This window comes from Lissotriton helveticus, chromosome 1_1 (assembly GCF_964261635.1).
Source record: "Lissotriton helveticus chromosome 1_1, aLisHel1.1, whole genome shotgun sequence".
NCBI classification, from domain to species: domain Eukaryota; kingdom Metazoa; phylum Chordata; class Amphibia; order Caudata; family Salamandridae; genus Lissotriton; species Lissotriton helveticus.
Window position 1 is genome coordinate 1,935,403,571 of NC_136057.1, and position 19,078 is coordinate 1,935,422,648.

Sequence of the window (19,078 nt, forward strand, 5' to 3'; positions counted from 1 at the left end):
ATGGAGGGCAAGCAACAACGCACAATGGAGGGCAAGCAACAACGCACAATGGAGGGCAAGCGACAACCCAGGATGGAGGGCAAGCGACAATGCAGGATGGAAGGCAAGCAGCAATGCAGAATGGAGGGCAAGCAACAACGCCAGATGGAGGGGAAGCGACAACGCACAATGGAGGGCAAGCGACAACGCACAATGGAGGGCAAGCGACAACGCACAATGGAGGGCAAGCGACAACGCACAATGGAGGGCAAGCGACAACGCACAATGGAGGGCAAGCAACAACACAGGATGGAGGATAAGCGACAATGCAGGATGGAAGGCAAGCAGCAACACAGAATGGAGGGCAAGCAACAACGCCAGATGGAGGGGAAGCGACAACGCACAATGGAGGGCAAGCAACAACACAGAATGGAGGGCAAGCGACAACGCAGGATGGAGGGCAAGCAACAACGCCAGATGGAGGGGAAGCGACAACGCACAATGGAGGGCAAGCAACAACACAGAATGGAGGGCAAGCAACAACACAGAATGGAGGGCAAGCAACAACGCAGGATGGAGGGCAAGCAACAACGCAGGATGGAGGGCAAGCAACAACGCAGGATGGAGGGGAAGCGACAACAGGATGGAGGGCAAGCAACAACGCAGGATGGAGAGCAAGCAACAAAGCAGGATGGAGAGCAAGCAACAACGCAGGATGGAGAGCAAGCAACAACGCAGGATGGAGAGCAAGCAACAACGCAGGATGGAGAGCAAGCAACAACGCAGGATGGAGAGCAAGCAACAACGCAGGATGGAGAGCAAGCAACAACGCCGGATGGAGAGCAAGCAACAACGCCGGATGGAGAGCAAGCAACAACGGAGGATGGAAGGCAAGCGACAATGCTGGATGGAAGGCAAGCAGCGATGGAGGGCAAGCAACAACGCCGGATGGAGGGCAAGCAACAACGCACAATGGAGGGCAAGCGTCAACACAGGATGGAGGGCAAGCGTCAACACAGGATGGAGGGCAAGCGTCAACACAGGATGGAGGGCAAGCGTCAACACAGGATGGAGGGCAAGCGGCAACACAGGATCGAGGGCAAGCGTCAACACAGGATCGAGGGCAAGCGTCAACACAGGATCGAGGGCAAGCGTCAACACAGGATCGAAGGCAAGCGACAATGCAGGATGGAGGGCCAGCCGCAATCATGTGATGGAGGCAAGCAACAAAACGTGGAAAGGGGCAAGCGATATTAAACGCGAGACAAGTGCAAGCAACAAAGCGCAAGATGGGGGCAAGCAGCAAGAGACTGGTGGCAAACAATGCGGAACGGGGGAAAACAACAAATAATGTGGGACGGGGCAAGCAAAAAAACATGGGTCAACCATTAAAAAAAACAAGGAAGGTGGAAAAGCAACAGCCAACACGGGGCGAGAGGGGAAGCACGAACAAAGCGTGACAGGAGAAGCAAAAACAAACGGTCAAGTAAAAAAAAAAACATTTTTGCCTCCAGACTTTTTTTAGTATACGATTATTATAGTGCCATCCATGCGAAGCTAGTAAAGTGGCAAAGCCCTTTGCCATTTTTGTAGCAAAGTCTTTAAGCATAGGATTAGCTAGCGCCGTCCGAGCTGAACAATGAGAAAAGCTTTTTACCGCTTCAGGCACCGTACAACAGATTTGGATTGGTAAAATACCATCCAAGCCAATCTGTAATTAATTAAAAAAGTATTCTTGAAAACATTTGAAGATATTTGAGGTGACCTATTTTTGAGTGTCGGTGGCATTGCAGAATGTTCTATATGAAAGGAACTGCTCTTTACCTAAAACTACCCAGAAGTCCCTACTTCTTTTTATGCATAATTTATGCAGCACTGTAAGGCGGAAAGGGACTTGCTTTGATCTATATATTTTACACGCACATGGATCAAAGCCTCCTTAAGAATAGCTGTAAAACTTTTACAATGACCGCATTCTTTAAGAATAGTTTTGGCCGGTACTCTATTCACACATGCAATTGCTTTTCGGTTATGAAAGAGGGAGAAGAAAAACCGCATAGGAAAAATGAAAAAGCAAACTGCTCTGCAAAATTTCATTGCAGGGTAGTTTCAATAAAAAAAAAACTGTTCCACATGAGAAAAATTGCAAGTTCTCAAACACAAAGACATTCTTCTAATGTTTCAATTTATACAAGAACTGTTGAAACTCAACTTTTAAATAGGAAAGGTATACATTCTGCTTATATCGAAATTAGAGGAAAACAAATTTCGATTGTGAAAAAAATTTGATTTTGGACAACAAAATTGGATTATAGACAAAATCAAAATATAATTTGAAATTTCAGAAAATCAAGGAAATTATCCTGCCCTCACCTCCAAACCTTTAGGGTGGGAAAGTGAGATTGAACAATAGTAGCCACAACTAACCGAGTAAGTGATCATGGATATCGATGCATGTCAAAATGCCACCCCAACTTTAAGCTTTATTTTTAGTACAGATTTCCCATTTCCCTTGAGGATCAAAGTTTCAAGATAAGAGACAAGAAGTGATAACAGAGCAGTAACACAGGATGATCATGGAGTCCGCTGCGATTATTATCTAGTCCTTCACCTTTAGATCTTCATTTCTAATATTTTTGACAGTGTTTAGTGTCCATCACTTTCTGACTCCTTTTCTGTGCATTGAGAAAATCTAGGGAATATCAGCAAGCTAGTCAGACTTTCAGTTACAGAAACATTAATGCGCCAAGGATAAAACGGAAACAGAAGTCTGCAATCAGTCCTTAAGTGATATCAACACAGTCTGCAAAACTGCCTTAGCGGAAGATCACAAAGAGCCTTCTTATTCAACCCAGGAAACAAACAGCACACCTAATCTGTAACTAAACTAAGCTTTACAAACTATATGTACTGCTCTTGCAACTCCCATAGTAGTGCTGGTAAGCAGACAAGCAGTCCGTGCACTCCATCTTGTCCCAGGAGAACTGGCTATTGAAGCAAGAGCTTCACAGTGTATAAAGAAAATGAACATTTAGCACCAAGAGGTAAAATCTAAATTTTATTCTGTTGATGAATCTTTTATTTCTCAAACCAATCGTTTTCTAACATTTTCCTTTTTAACTTTTTATTTTGACCATTTAAAAAGTACACATCATTCAGATGCATAGCTTAACTTGTCCAGCATGGTAATATGTCTCCTCATCAAGACTGCAAGAGACTGACAATGAGGTCTAAGTGCACTCTTCCTTATCCAAAAGGTAGAAGTTTCTTTGAATATGAAAAAGTGCATAGGATGGGTAGTGTCCACTTCTCCTGGCCAGCCTTTAAACCTCCTCTAGATGTTGGTTTTACAGAACTAAGATGTCAGAAGTTGCATGACACGACACAAAACTGCATATTTATATAACAGGGGATTTAAGCTTAAAAGAACTTCTAGGCCACCACACCAAGGCTCAGTTAGGAGGACATTAATTCACTTTTTATACACAGAGAGGGTTTTATTTTTACTTGTAGTATGACGGATGAAGGAATTTTGATTAGTTTCAAAACTAACAGGTGAAAGTTTTAATTGAATCATAGATAGGGTTACCTAATTCTCCTCTAGATGGCTAACTCTACTTTAAATTCACAGTTGACTGAAGTGAGTGAGTATGGTATTCTAGCACCCAAAAAATAGATAGAGAGCTTGCACCTTGGAGGTTAGGATATGGATGGCGAGGAGGTTGGAACTCTCTATTTCATCGTGCAAGTGGCAACTGTGAAGAGCATTAAAAAGGAAACTGGGGAATGCATCCTTTAAAGTATCACAAAACTATATTGAAGAGATGACGTGTCAGCACTAAGAGGAGGAGGGAGTGACAGAGTTATCAGATAAAGATAATAAAAGTGAATATCAACGTACACTCAGGCTAACAAGTCCAAGCCCAACAAGAGAAAACCCCTGAGCAGCAGTATGGCATGCATACACACAAGATTTAAAAAAACGTACACAATAAACAAAATGAAAAAGAGGAAAGAAGCTTAGTTATTGCGTCTATGATATAAAGGTGAGGGATGACAGACCGAGGAAGCAGAACATTAGAAAGACTGGGCATGGAATTGCATCTACAATGTGGCAGTAGTGGTTAAACAAGAGGTGGTGAGCATAGGGCCAGGTAATCAAAATTATCAGAATGGAAGAAATCTGAAGGCAGTAGATATGGCAGTGGACATAATAAAATAGTTGAAAAAGCTTTCTGAAATATCTAGTGTGCTTGTCAAATTGATATCAACATGGAGATAAAATGCTCAGAAAGATGAAGACCCTAGTAAAATCATGCAAGTGAAAAACTGGGTTGTTGGTGGCAACAGCTACAGTCCTTAACAGAGTGAACCATAAAAAAAAAGTAGCCTGTGCTTAAATATCTGGCAGCTTGGCACAAAAGCAGTCAAGCCTAACTTAGCAGCAATGTGTAAAGTATTTATGCAGCAAATAAACGATAATAAAAAGACAACAGAAGAAAAATCCCACACAAATTGAGAAAAAGAGTGTGAAATGTATTAAATTATTTGGCACCAAAATGACAAAAGTCCAATCAGTAGAACTGGAGTTATTATTTGTTAAGGTTTTTAGGGCAATCTAGCACCTAAAAGATCAAAGAATCGACGATGGATATCTAGTGGTGTGAGACCAGGACAAAGTCTAAAGTTATGGCGGCCGATGAGGAAGCGCGATTCGGATACACAAGGTGGATTGGGCCCACTCTCCACTTACCTTCGAACTTAAATTACATTGTTAAGAGAAATGGCTGAGAAGCTAAAGTTCAGCAGGGCAAGGTGGTGTGCGATGAAGAAACACTATTGTCGTGCTGCTGGACAAAAGTGAGATAAAGAATTCTACGTTCGGATTTAGTCTCTTTTTTATTTTTGGAAGTTAAAACTCTTTAAATGGTCGAAGCTGCACCTGTGTCCAACCTGGGTTCCAGGAGGCTGGATACTCTTACAGAGAGGAGCCAAACCATTTGCAGTTGCAGAGGAGAACGCAGCTGGACCTACCACAAAATCAGGCAGACTGACAATGCACCTTGGGTGGATCAGCAAGCAGGTAGGCCCCGGGCTCCTCGGTTCTCAGAGCACCGTTTGACAGGAAATGTTAAAGTCCAAGTTTTGGATTTTGGCTGGTTGGACTCATTTAGCACCACAGCAGGCCACAGGCAGCTTGACAGGAGTGAACTGAAGAGTAGATGTTCTTCGGGGTCCCTTAAGGATCTGAGACCATCCTTTATTTCAGCGCAACAGAGATCTGGTATGGGTCTACATCACTCAAACACACCTGTCTAATCATTAAAATAGAGAAAGAGATAACCAATACTTCTTTCTTTCATATAGAAGTAACATACTCATTCTAAATTGCTAAGCTTTAAAAGTTCTATTTATTACAACACTGGTCAACAACCAACCTCAAACAAACCTCTGCAAATGACAAACTTGTCAACTGATTTAGTACAAACACCAATGACCAGGTTTCCCTCAAAACCAAAGTTTGATATTGCAGTCCTAAGGAATCCACCGTCCTGTACTGTTGAAAAATGAAGTCTAACATGATTCGAATGGGGGGAAATTTAGGATTCCTTTAGCTATTAACATGGTGAATGGTTGTCTAGCTGAAGGATCAGAGGAGCTACAGAAATGTTGGGCCTTTCAAACTACAGTGATCAGCAAAGCTGTAAAGGAAATTCACAGTATTGTCAATGGAAAATGCTGTGATAAATACCCAAACCAGACAGAGCCTTGAATAAGTTACAAACCGGATGTGTCTAAATTCTCTTGAACTAAATACTTACAAATGGAGAGGTACTCACACTCTGCGGCTCCACTTTTAACTGGCCACCTCAATGGACCCAGCCTCTGTTCCAACCACTATTGTTAATAAACAGAAGACTTAATTTTTGACACTGACTTATCCATTAAGATACAAATCAATACACTGACTTCTACCTGCTCTCTCCATCTTTAGACTTATCAGAAAATATTGCCTCTACTTCTACTCACTTACTGCATGTCTGTCACCCGTTGGATACTTCATCTTGAATGGACTCTGGCAGCTCAGTCTATGTGTGTTCTCCCAAATATCTAATACTTTGTTTCTAACTAATTCAGAAGGCCAACTCACCTTAAACCTTCCCTTAGAGATAATGAATTACAATAAGACAGGCTTCCTTGTCAATCATTTAGTATGCCGCTGAAAATGTTTGTAATGTTTGGAAATATTTTGTCTTGCATAAACCCTTGTTCATACATATCATTTGATATAATATTTAATTATTCCTTTAAATATATTTAATATGTATGTGCTTTTATGGTTTCTTTTTATGACCCCGAATAAAGCTTGTTTGACTGAGATCATGAATCGCACCATATTTCTAGACTTTACTGGTTCCCAGTGGCAATAAGAAACATTTTTAAGTGCCACTGCATCTTCTATCATGCAATACACAACAGAGGAGCAGACTATGTACCACCGTATTTTGAAATATTAGCCCCAGAGATACCTCCGCTCTGCTACAGCACTTCCCTTAATGCTACCTTAAATCAAGATGAGGCGCAAACTGACAGCAAGGCAATTTATGAGTAACCACAAAAACCTCGACAACTCTTTATCAAATTCTTCATGCGTAGTTGGATCTCTGTATTTCATAAACTAATACAACCGTGGCTATTTACCAATGCATTAAATGTATATGTTTTCTAACCAACTCTACCACCTGCCCAGTGCAGGGATATCTTTAGGAGTTACTGTCTGCCCATCACAAATGTTACTTAATGAGCATCATCATTTGGTTTTTTTTTTAAATAGAGTTTTGTGTAGCGCGAACATGGCCCGAATTGGGTGTCAGAGCGCTTTACATAGCACCAGTTGCCATACGTTATGCCACATTCATTTTTTTGTTAGGCACAGGGAGGTTAAGTGATTTGCCAAGAATCACAGGATGTTCAGCATCATTGCCGAGACTCGAATCCAGTTCCCCAGATTCGAGGTCAACCACCCGAGATGTTAGGCCAACTCCTCTCCCCAATCTATTGGTGATCCAAATTTGAAAAATGACTTCGACCTAAAAACGAAAGTTTTTTTTAGCTTCTTAGTCTCTTTTTCTATCTTTCCTATCATTAGGTACAACATATTAGATTAAATATCACACTTGAAAATCAACTCTGAGCCTGCTGCTTCTATTGCTGTAGGCCTAAGGAAGTTTAACCATTCAGCTTTATGTTCACAAGCTGTTATCATCCAGTAGACTTTCTGGCCTACCCGTAGACATGCCACTGCAAAATCTTAGTAAATGCTAAAGAGGTCTGTAATTACTAATCAATATTTAATTGGAACCAAGCTTAATTTCCAATGAATTATAACTTGCAATTCTTCAAACACTTTTGTAGACCCCATCCATTTGCCCATCCCATCTCATTGCTGCCCTTTCCTTCAACACAATAAGAAAAGAACATATGAAGCTTTAGCGCCATATGGAATATAATGGACTTTTAAATCCTCTACAAAGTGTCCGCTCTAGGATAGCAACAGAAACCATCGTCACCTCAGAACTTGATGAACTTAGGATGTTGGTGGATACAGGTAGGGTCAGGTCCTGAATTAGCTACCATTGACTACTCCTACCTTTTACAGATGTTGGGAAAACTGAATAAAGAAGGATTCCCCCCACCACCCAATTGTTCAACATATATACAATGCCTCGAATGTGTTGACTGCATGGGGTGAGGTTCTTCTTTTTGTATGCAGACAACACCCAACCTTTATAGACATCTCAAGAGGAAAACAAATTCTTGTGAAGGCTTTCTGTTGCATTGGAATCTATATGTTGGTGGATAACCGTGAAGTATTCCAAGTGGAACGTGGTTAAGACAGAGGCCCTTTTATCTCAAAATTGTCCCTCAGTCTTTGTCAGCGGTTGCTGAATCACTTGCATGGAAAACTGTCCAGGTCACTCCACTGTGGTTAGGACTGGACAAGTCACTGCTGAATCCAATCTGATGTTTTCAAATGATATTGCCTCAGTTTTTTCTACCCCAGACCTATTTGCAGATTCTTATTCTTTTTTAACTTTTCCTCATAAATTATGGAAAGGGATGCTCTAATATAGTCGAAACTCAATTTCTGAAAGTTGATCTATCTCCGACTACCAACTACCAATCTCAATAGTTTGCAATAAATTCATAACGCAGTTTCACTGGTGTGTTTTGCCAAAAGTCTTTTGAATCAATATCTGCAGATATTCGTCAGCTTCGTTGACTCTTTGTTAATAAGAGGTTTAAGCTTAAGGTCTTAGGTGTACTTCAGCTGACTATTGCATGACACTACCTGTCTTAATAACATATTACGTCATTAAATTACTTCACACTCTGCAAGTCACTAAACAATTGCCCAGTGACTTCAAAATTAAGAAACTGCAAATGGTAAGGCAGATCATTTCACGTCCAAGCAGTAAACATTGGAATAATTTGTTCCTACTTTTCTGACAAATAATGAATTATTTGGTATTCAGAAACCTATTCGAATTTGGATGTTGATGGTGAAGAAAAAGTTTCTCACCCGTAATCTCAGTTCTGTTCCATGGGACTCTTCTGAAAGTCAAACAATGAATTTTCTCAACAACAAAAAAACGTGCAGACTCCCATGGAAAGGGTGTGAGGTGTGTATATCCTTATTGTAGGGAAAATAAATATAAGCCTAGAAATGGCCAAATTTCATTTAATATTTTTTTTCTTTAAAAAATATCTCCAATTATAGAAAAATTGTAAAAACATTTAAAATAAAGAGAATACAGGTATCCTTGTGTTTGCTCTGTTCGCCCTAAGTTGGCAGGGTATGCCCAGTCGTGGGTCCCTTGCTCACTTTGCCACTGGATTCAAGCTAGTCTGGCTGATGAGGGCGTTAGCCCGAAACCAGTCCCAGGATGCTTGTTTCCAGTCCAGGGAAGACATGGCTCGGCAGTTCGGGTTGGACTGTTCCCATGAGGCACAGGGTCAAGACTGATTTGCATATAGCTGTGTCTGAACTGGGGTAAGGGAAGTGAGCGAAAGAACGATGATGGATTCAACCCAGATCTGTGACTGAGGGTGAGTGTCTGAAAAGTTTCAACGCTCCGCCCATCATCTCCTTATGTTTCCGTTGTTAAAAGGCAGCCTTGCACAAGCAAAGCCAGAAAACTGACACTGTGCCTTTAAGAGTCTCACAATTCCTCCAGTGTCCCATCATACCCCAAAGGTGGCAGTTAGGTCAGTTAATTTTTCTGGTTCCTAGCTACAGGATCCTGGAGCACTGAGCTCTGTCTTTTACAACCCGTTTTAATCCACCTCACTTAACATCCCTTTACCTTTTTTTGTTTTTTTTACGGTCCTGTGAGTGATGACCCAATTAATATAATTTTTTTACATTTTCTAATTTTGGACACAAGCTTGGGGCGGGGTCCCTCTAGAATACCCCTGCCCCCCCCCCCCCATGCAAAATCCACCCCCGCATAAGGGGAAAGTGTATCCCTACCATGCCCCCTTATATTCTATTAGAAATGTATTTTTTAGGACCCGGGTAGTGAGTCCCTGAGTCCTCTTGCGGCAACCACAATATTTCTCTTTATGTTGTGATCAGCCAATCAGACATTACGGTCCCGCGGGATCAGCCAGTCACTATGATTTTTTTTCCTGCAGCAATAGATATGGCTATTTATTAAAAAACAAATTGCCAAAACAAATTTGCACCAAATCATAAAAAAAACCTTCTCCGTAAAAAATGTGGCTTTCTGCCAAATTTGGTGTACTTCTGTTCAATCGATTTTTTTGTATAGCTATCTAATTTTTCCCATGGAAATTGAATAGCGAAAGTTTTTGGACCACCACCTTTTTCTTGGTCTCCGCTTGACAATCACCCGGAAGCTTATTAATAAGGAGCTAAGATGGCTGTCAAACTACGCCAATGTACTAGCAAACAAAATGCACTTCATATGGTCTGAATAACGTATAACTACAACGTGGCAACCGCTACTGTGTGATGCACACTCGCGCGCTCACACACACACACACACGTAGGCAGGACAATTCAGTGCTTAGGGCTACTGATGAGGATCCCTTGGAAGAGAAATATAATTTTCACATTCTGAGTAATCTCCTTGCTGCCTATGCTTCCTCGGTTTCATGAGAATGAGATGAGTGTTTGCTGCATATAGAGCTTACTTGTTTTAAATTAGTTTCAATTAATCAGCCAGTATATCGTGGCAGCTGCCCAAAAAAGTACTGCATACGTATTCAAATACTGGACTGTGTCAGCCACTCTTTTTAGCGGTTCCTTCTACAGCAGCCTACTTGGGATTCAAAAGGCTCTTTTTGATTTATATAGATAGCTAATATATCCTGGGACACCATCAGACAAGCTTTGCATGGTGTATTGTGGGTGCCCTCAATTACACTTACCATGCCTATAACGGAGTCACTTCTGGTGCAGTGCCGGAGCATAGCAATGAATAATAACAGTACCACTGATGCAGCTAGGATATAAAGTACTTCTTGTTTGCAGACATTAAGGTCACAGACCTGACGAGATTTCACAAATTTTCAAGGTTGGAGGGGGGAGAAGTGACTGCCACATGGACCTGCAAGTGCGACCCACTACCAGAGCTCGGAACTTCCCTTCAGAGAGCAGGGATCCTGTTCTTACGCTGTATTAAAAAACACCTGGGGCATCCACATGCTCTTCCATTGTGAGATACTGACTCTTGCTTCAGTAGACAAAATGCAATGCTTTCTGATTATTGCATATACTCTTACCAACCCATGGTGGGGTAGGTCTACCTCACTATTCCAAATGTCTACTTGTCCCTCTATAAATAACGTATTTTTGTTATTAAAAGTATCTCACTGTAGAGAACTATAAAATCAAAATAGCCATGGTGCATGCTATTCAAAATCAAATTTTAACTGAGACCGAATGCCTCAAAGGTTAACTCTCAATTTATCAGATTAGGAAATGTGGCCTGCTGGCTACAGCGGCCTACTTTGGAACACTGAGCACCAGGTTTGAATTCTGGCCTCTGCTCAATATCCTGTGAAACTGGGAAATGCATAGCCATGAGGTGGTTGGCGAAGGAGCTCCCAGGGATAGGAGAGTGCCTGAGGGATAGGTCAGTGTGGGCAGTGTCTGAAGAGCTTCATATGAAACAGGCCAGGCGCGATGATGAGGTGGAAGATGATCTCAAAGCGTGGTCTGCCATGTTAGATGCATTAAAAGAACCCACTGACTCTCAACCTTCTTGAAAAGAAAGGGAAGAATAGTTTCTGGGTGGTTCCCGCTGAATGCATGTGTTTGAGGAGGATCCAGGTGTGTTGGTCCAAGGAAGACTTGTAGGCTCGATTGGTGAATGGCCCTACTGGGAGATGGTAGGTACGAGGCATTACAGGGCTTGAAGGCCTAGATCCACATGGATGTTTTCTGAACCAACTAACCACCTACGCTGGTAGTGACAGGCCACATGAAGGACAAACAATATTACTAAGAGAGGGGGATGCTAGAATGTCTGGAAATCCAGCAGAGCTCCAGGCTTCCTACCTGATGTGGGTGCAGTGGTGGTGACCATACCGCAATGCCAAGGAGATTCTGTCCTCTACAGGGACCATTTCAAGCTTGTAGCTGGCAGCACAAGGTCGGGCTCTAGGTGTTCAGAGGATCGTTACAAAAACAAAGGTTTTTCTCCAAGTGCAGGCTCAATTTATCACTCTCCTCTCCCCAAGGCCTGGCCAGTGATGACAGTACAACCACGTAGGCGGTGGGCTGCCCAGAAAAATTCTTACTCTACTCAACTCAGGAAGCCCGCCCACTAAGCGTTTCTGGATTACTCTGGTGATGTAAAGATGGATAACTGATAATGGGATTCAATCAGGGTCCGCTGCCCTCTTTCCTTTACTTATCCATGAGATGTACCCTGAATCTAGACCTTTTCCAGAACACATTGCTTGAGGAAGAATTTCCACCCACCTATGGAATTACTCTAGCAGGAAAAGGATTCCTTCCACCTCAGAGCTGTGGAAAGAGGTTCATGAAAATGAAGTAGGCAAAGAGAGACAAAGCTTCCCCCTCAACAGATCTGAAGGCCGCTTATAAAGGATGCATGTTTGCTTAAGAATCAGTGGTCCTAAAAAGGAAAGGAGCAGGAGAAGGCATTTTATTATCTAGCAGTTCAAAAAGTACCAAATTACAGTCTTTGTTTCTCTTTGAGGAATAAAACACTTTTCTAGCTAATCACAGGGATAAAATGTGTGTATCTGCCCCTCTCCACCTGATTACATAGTTTAATACTCTTATGCTGCTACAGTTGCTATGAGGAAAAACAATAGAGGAAGCCAGATACTCAAATACAAAACCAATAATGTTACTGCTGAAAAGATAAATGTTTCCTACGGTGTATCCCATCTCCACAGATCTAGCTTGGCTGACATCCCACACACATCAGTATCTGTTTCTGGAGTTTTCTTTATTGCCTATTCAACACTCTAGTGGCATATTGCATGGTATTTGCTCTTTTTTTTTCAGCAGGCTCATTTGACTCTCTATGGGTTTCATCTTCTTTTCTTTTGCGTTGTTTCCAATAGCCAGGAATTTATCTCGGGTAGTAGCTTTTATGATTATATACCTCTCTCTGGTGGTGCACTGCATGTCCTTTTGTTGCTATACCTCTCTGGTGGTTCCTTTATTGACTATTTGCCTCCCTCTTGGTGGTTTCCTGAAAGGCATTTCTCTTTTTTTGTTTCTCTCATGCCGATTAGCCTTTTTCTCACGGCATCTGGAAAGACTTTTCTCTGTGGTTTCTTTAATGCCTTTTTGCTTCTTTTTGCGGATATCCTACAAGGCCGCTCAGATGGTTTCACCCATGCCTATTTATCGCGTTATCTAATGGGTCTTCTCGTTCATGTGATTTCTCTAATGCCCATTTGCCTCTTTCTGATGTTATCTGAGGGAGCTCTATTTCAGACAGTTTCTCTAATGCCAGCGAATGTATGACGTTACAACGAATTCCGTTGCAACGCATGCCTTTACTACGCATGCGTTACAACGGAATTCGTTAACCACGCATAACCTTTACCTCGACTACTTGCGTGGTGACGTCATACGTCGTTAAGAGGAAACAGATCCCCCCCCCCCCCCCCCCGATTTCTCTTAAATGACGCTGATTATGTGCAGATCCCGACGTGACTTCTGGTGATTTTTTTTGGGGGGGGGGGGGTGGGGGTGGAGACCCCCCCAAGCCCCCCCGGTTTTACTTTTTACCTTTACCACATATGCCTTTACTACAAACCTCGTAGTAAAGGTATGCCGGTAAAGGCTTTAGTGGTAACCACCCATGCGTTGTACTGCATGCGTGGTTAAAGATTTCGTGGAAACGGCTTCGTTGTAAAGGCAGTTTCCCATGCCAGCAGGCCTCTTTAGTGGTACTCCACATGGCCTCTCCATGCTGCTTTCTCTCACACTCCTCTAGCACATCTCTAGAGATATCCTACATATCTGCTCTCCTCGGTGGTTTCGATCATGAGTACTTGCCTTTTTGTTGTTTGCATACAAGGTCCATTTCTCTAATGTGCATCTTCTTTGTGGTTAGCATCCTTCATGGTGTTTAGCTCTGATGTTTTTCCTCCTGTCTGTGAGAGTCAATCTGGTGGTAGCCTTGCATAGTCTCTCTGGTGGCTTCTTTAATGTTTGTTTTATTTGTTCTGCTGATTTTCACACATGGCTCATCTTGGTACTTCTACTTAGGCCTATTTGCTGCATCCTGGTAGAATGCCACAAGGGTTTTCACTAGGATGGCTCTTTGTGTCTAGGTGATGTTCTGAAGGAATTCTGCATGGCCTCGCCCTCTGGCTGTTTCTCTCATCTACTTAACTCTGTTGAGGCAAACTTCATGGCCTTCCTCTTAAAAAGTTTCTTGCAAGTCTATTTGCCTTTCTTGTAGTATCCTACGTAGTCTTTCTTAAGTCATTTCACTCGTATCTACCTGCCTCTTTCTGGTGGGATCGTACATGTCTACAAGTCTCTGCCTCATGTGGAATCTCGCAAAGGCCCATTCCAGGGGTGGTTTCACTCACACCTAGAATTTCCTCCCTTGCAGTTTACTTCAAGATTTTGTTACCTTTTTGGAGGTTAGTGGCAACAAGGAGGAAGTGTCTAGAAGCCTGGGAACATTCTTCAGAAAGGTATACCTACAGTTCACACCACACCCTTTAGTAGCTAGCTACCGAAATTCAATCTATTCGGAAAAACAAGCAATTGCTTGACACACAAATGGCAAGTTGTTCAAATCTAAAAAATCACTGCCCACAGCGCAAGTATGTGTCAACATAATTCCAGCTCATGTGAAAGGACGCAGTGACAGTCGTCAGCCACACAGTAAGTTACACCCTCCAAACTACCAACCCATATGAAATGTCGCTCAGTATTTAATCCCTTGTATACATCGTCCAATCTGTATAGCCACTAATGCAGACTGAATTGTCCACAAAGCACAAAGAGGCTGGATAGTTGGAGAATATTGCACCCAATAACATATGACAGGTGCATGGCCATCTTTATGGGACTGTGCTCATGTGGTGGAGTGCCAGTTACTAGAGTTCTCTGTAATCACATTTCTCTTTGAATTGGGCAGCTGTTGGGTGAACCACTCTTTTGGCGCTGCATTTGCGTACTCTATCTGTTGGATCCAGTACCAGATTATTAAGTTCCCTAACAACTGGCTCCGGCACCATTTTCTTTTACCAGGTAATGTGGGTCCTGAGCTGGATTCCTTACTCCCTGACAGGAGGCCTATTGGTTTACATTTTTGCATTGTTCCAGATGGATTTGCTATTCCTCATGTTTGTGCACTTTGGTTGGTTCATATATGAGCATCTTTTGGCTGTTATGCGCAGCATTTAGTATCGTTTCTGTGACAGTTTTCCACGGTTATTCCCCACGGCATTCTAGAATGCTCGTCATGGCTATAGATTCTTTTGCCAACTCTATGTCTCTGCACTTTTAAGTTATGTGGTTTAGCCATCTCAGAAATTCACTGTTACCTGGAGTACGAGTTGGTAATACAAGTGAACTCGGTGCTGCTGCTAAGTGTTAATAGTGATGTCAGTCTACCTCATTAGAACCTTTATTTTGTGTTGTACTTTGTTATTTTCATTTACAACATTCAGGCATTTTGATATTTTAATATTTAGCTCTTCCTGCTGTGTGATCATCTATGCCAGCGCCTGTGACCTGAATCTTTATTATATTTAATCCTCTTTGCGAAGATGGGTTGATAGAGCAAGATTTCGCATCGCGACTTGCTCGAGTCAAGAACCTCGAAAATTTGTTATAATCCCGTAATTCCAATTGTTTGTCTTACTAAATTTATGCATTTTGAATGTGCGTGTGTATCATAGTGATGCTTGCCTATGTGTTTCACTAATACGAATAACCCTTGTCTTTAAAACATGGAAGCTGCTCGAAATTTTATTCTGCGCATGCGTTAGGCATAATCACGTGACACAACGCAGTCACATTTGGAGGGAAAGGGTGAGCATGCGTAACAGCCAATAAAATGGCCACGCTTTCTAATAGCGAGGTGAAGATTGCACCGTTGCTTTTGTGATTCTGTCTGTTGCACTAATAAATAATTGCATAGTATATTTTATAATGATAATTCACAAGTACACACTCATGTTATGTAGTTTATTCATTTATTTCTATGTTTTAATTTGTTTTCGCTTACTTTTCATGTACCATGGTAAACGGGGGGTCCAACTGGGTCGAGAGCCATCTTGAAGGTCCTTTCTGCGCATGACCGCGCAGCCAAGGCAGCCGTAGCCTTGAACGGTGGAACTCAGCCAGCTGGCAGCCACAGTCAAGATGCTCATGTGAACGCCACCTCTGACCCAGCAAGATGGAGTTAACTGTCCTCAAACTGATACAATGACATTTTTCCTATTGTATTCCGTGCGACTTCTCATGGGAACCCCAATCTTGCTAGGCGGTACCTTAACATGCAAAATAAGTCTTACAATAGTCTGTTCTGATTGGCGTGTTAACCAAATCCTACCTTAGGACCAATCGAAATTGGGGATTCTGACACTTTGCAACATTGGGGGGTGGTACACTGACCCAAAAGAGTATATCTAGCCTAGGTTTAGCTAGAGATGTTGTCCGACTTGTCCGAATAGCTGACCTGTCACTGACCCAACGCACTCAATAGGTGACTGAATATACAGAGCGCTGCGGAGCACTCTGTCCGAATTTGACCATAGACTAAGGTTTTACTAAACCTTAAGTGCTGGCGGAGCACTTTGCTGGGGAGTTCGCTAACCCAATCGGGGTTCTGACTGATAGCTGCAGAGAGGGTGGAGCGCAGGCGTTGCTTCCAAACTGCGGGTGCTGGTCGTATCCTGGTGGTCCTGTCCTGATCCTAATCTGGGTTTCCTGTCCTGTCCTGAGGTGTCCATACTGCACCTGCTGTCCCATTGATGACTGCTATTCCTTGGGGTATTTCCTGTCCTTAACTGACCCGTGGCCAGGGTTGGTTTTCACACCAGTCTAGGTAAATATCTTGCCGAAAACTCTGAACTGCACCTTTCTATTTTTCCGTCTTTGCTTCAATAAAGACATACCTTTGCATATGATAATTTTCCATGCTTTTCCGCAACCATTGCATATCATAAAGTTATTTGCATTTACTGTCATAGCGTGTTCCTAGGTTACCCTACCTTTTAGAAATCATTTTTCTATATTGCAGTTAGCAATCTCCTGATGTGGTAACTGAAATACTTTACTAGAGTTATATCGAGTTTCACATTACACCCTTACTATAGCTGTTGGGATTCCTAATTTCTCATTCATATTCATGAAAACTGTTTCCATAGTATAAATTCTGATTATTGACTGGGGTTTTTCCTGTAAATGTTATGATTTTCCAAAACTGAATATAGATAAAGAATCTTAAAACTTGCCAGTTGTCCGTGGTCATTTGATGAAAACATTGAAATCATTTTTATGTTGGGTTTTGTATTTTGCTGCCTTTCCTTTTACAGCTAGCTCCCTGACCCATCGTGGTTATAGGTACCCGTATCGGTGGATGGTAAGTCGGGTACACTAGAAATAGCAGGAAGGGACTCACAATTATTGTTAGTAGATTGTATGGTCATCTGATCAATGTATATGGTGAATTGAAATATATGGGCCCGAAACCAAAGTGGTGAAAATATTGGTCGGGTGACCTGCGATCTCTATCAGTAATTATCTGGTAGCATCGAGGATGGTTAGGGAATAGCTAAAGGTTAGGTAGGACTAGTTAAGATTAGCTAAGTTAGATGCTGCTAATGAGAGTAGACAATTCGAGTGATTTGATCACTCACTTGAAGTGTTTGCTTTAAAAATTATGAAATGTTTTAAAATCGTTATTCTTGTTATTATACTGTTATATGTATTAATCCATTCGTTTGTAAAACGTTTTATGTGTTGTCGGAAATCCCCGGGGAATTGAATAGCGAGTGGTGAATAGAATCCACTTGCTTTGAGGTCACTGGCTTTCAAGGAAAGTTGGTGCAGGTTAGGCAGAACTGGAAGCACTAACTAGGGTTTTTTTTTTCCTGAATGTATGATTGAATAAATGTTAGTAACGAGGTTCATTGGCAAAATTCCTATTGTGGCATAACCTAGTGAGGGTCACACCGGAAGAGTAGCAGGTTCATCGGAGCTTGGGTGAAAGCAAAGGGGCTCGCTGGTGAAACTTTAGGCTTAGATATATCCCAGAAAGGTGGATGAGTCTAGGGAAGTAGCAGGTGCTCCAATGCTAGTGTGAAGGGTAGGCAGAAGAGATCTACCCGTAGTGTGTGAAAAGTAAATGGAAGTAGTTTACTTGCAGTGAAATTCTTTCTGTCTAGACACTTGAGCACAGTGGCGAATGTGTATTTGTTGTGAAATAACCAAGCACTAAGCACTTTAGAAAAAAAAGAAAGTTTCCGTTACCTTGTAAAGGAGGGAGTCAGTCGCGAAGCTGCTCTGACGTCACTCGGTGCCGCGCTGGGATTGGTAGACACAGCGGGCTGGTAGCGGAGCTGGAATTGTAAAGGAGGGGTGAGTGCCAGAGCGTGAGAACTGTCTCGCGAAAGGCCGCGCACCCATTGGTCGAGATTATCTAAATTCGTGCATTTCATTGGTCGCACAAAATTAATAGACGCACTTGGATTGGAAGTGGTTTTGTAAACAAAGTCACTCGTAAAAATCGTATGTGGCATTCATATAGACCGCATACCAGACCTGATCCACGGCATATGGGATTTGAGAACGATCAGTGGAAAGGCGTTAAAAACGACATTATGTACGGAAATAAGAGAAAAGTGTCTCTTGTAAACAAAGTGAAAAATTATTTCAAAAAAGACAAACCGATTAAAACTAGAGAAGGTGTTGTCATACCGCCACCCAACACATCTTTCATGATGTTCGATAAAGGGTACAACACATGTGTATGGTTGGAGAATTGGGCGGAATACACGAAAGATGACGGAGTATTGGCATTTCCGTTAGAGGGTACCTTTAACAGTAGGATTCTATTCAATCTGAGAACCCGAATGAATGACTTACATCCCAGACCTAGGTTAACACAGTATGAAGCACTAGAGGAATGGGAGATTGAGGCTTTTGAGAGAGATAAGCCCCGAATGGATAAAGGGTTAACTAAATGTTATCCAAAATTGAAGCAGGAAGCCCGAGCCAAAAAGATGAAACAGTGGAGACAGAATATGCTTGTAGAAGGACTGTTTCCCATGTTGCCAGCATGTGGTCCTCCTGGGGGGGCAGAAGAAAACAGAAAAATGCAAACATTGGGTACCTATTGGAGAGTCGGATGATGAATTATTAGATGACCTGTTTATGAGAAGTCCGCCTCCTTATAATGAAAGAAATAGACCTTCCAGTGAGGGGGATAATTCCCGAAGACTTCATCTTCAGGATGAGGCCCGATCGGCCAGTGCAGGAGGGGGTTGCCCCATACCTCCTTATACTGAGAGCTTAGGTCCTGTAGATACAAGAGATATCTATCCAAGAATA

The 19,078-nt window shown here is 42.2% G+C and overlaps 1 protein-coding gene across 1 annotated transcript in view; it reads right to left on the reverse strand.

Annotated features, from left to right (window-relative positions):
- Positions 1-19,078, reverse strand: part of XPR1 (xenotropic and polytropic retrovirus receptor 1) — a 577,436-nt gene that overhangs the window by 91,846 nt on the left and 466,512 nt on the right. The gene's annotated exons all lie outside the window — the stretch shown is intronic.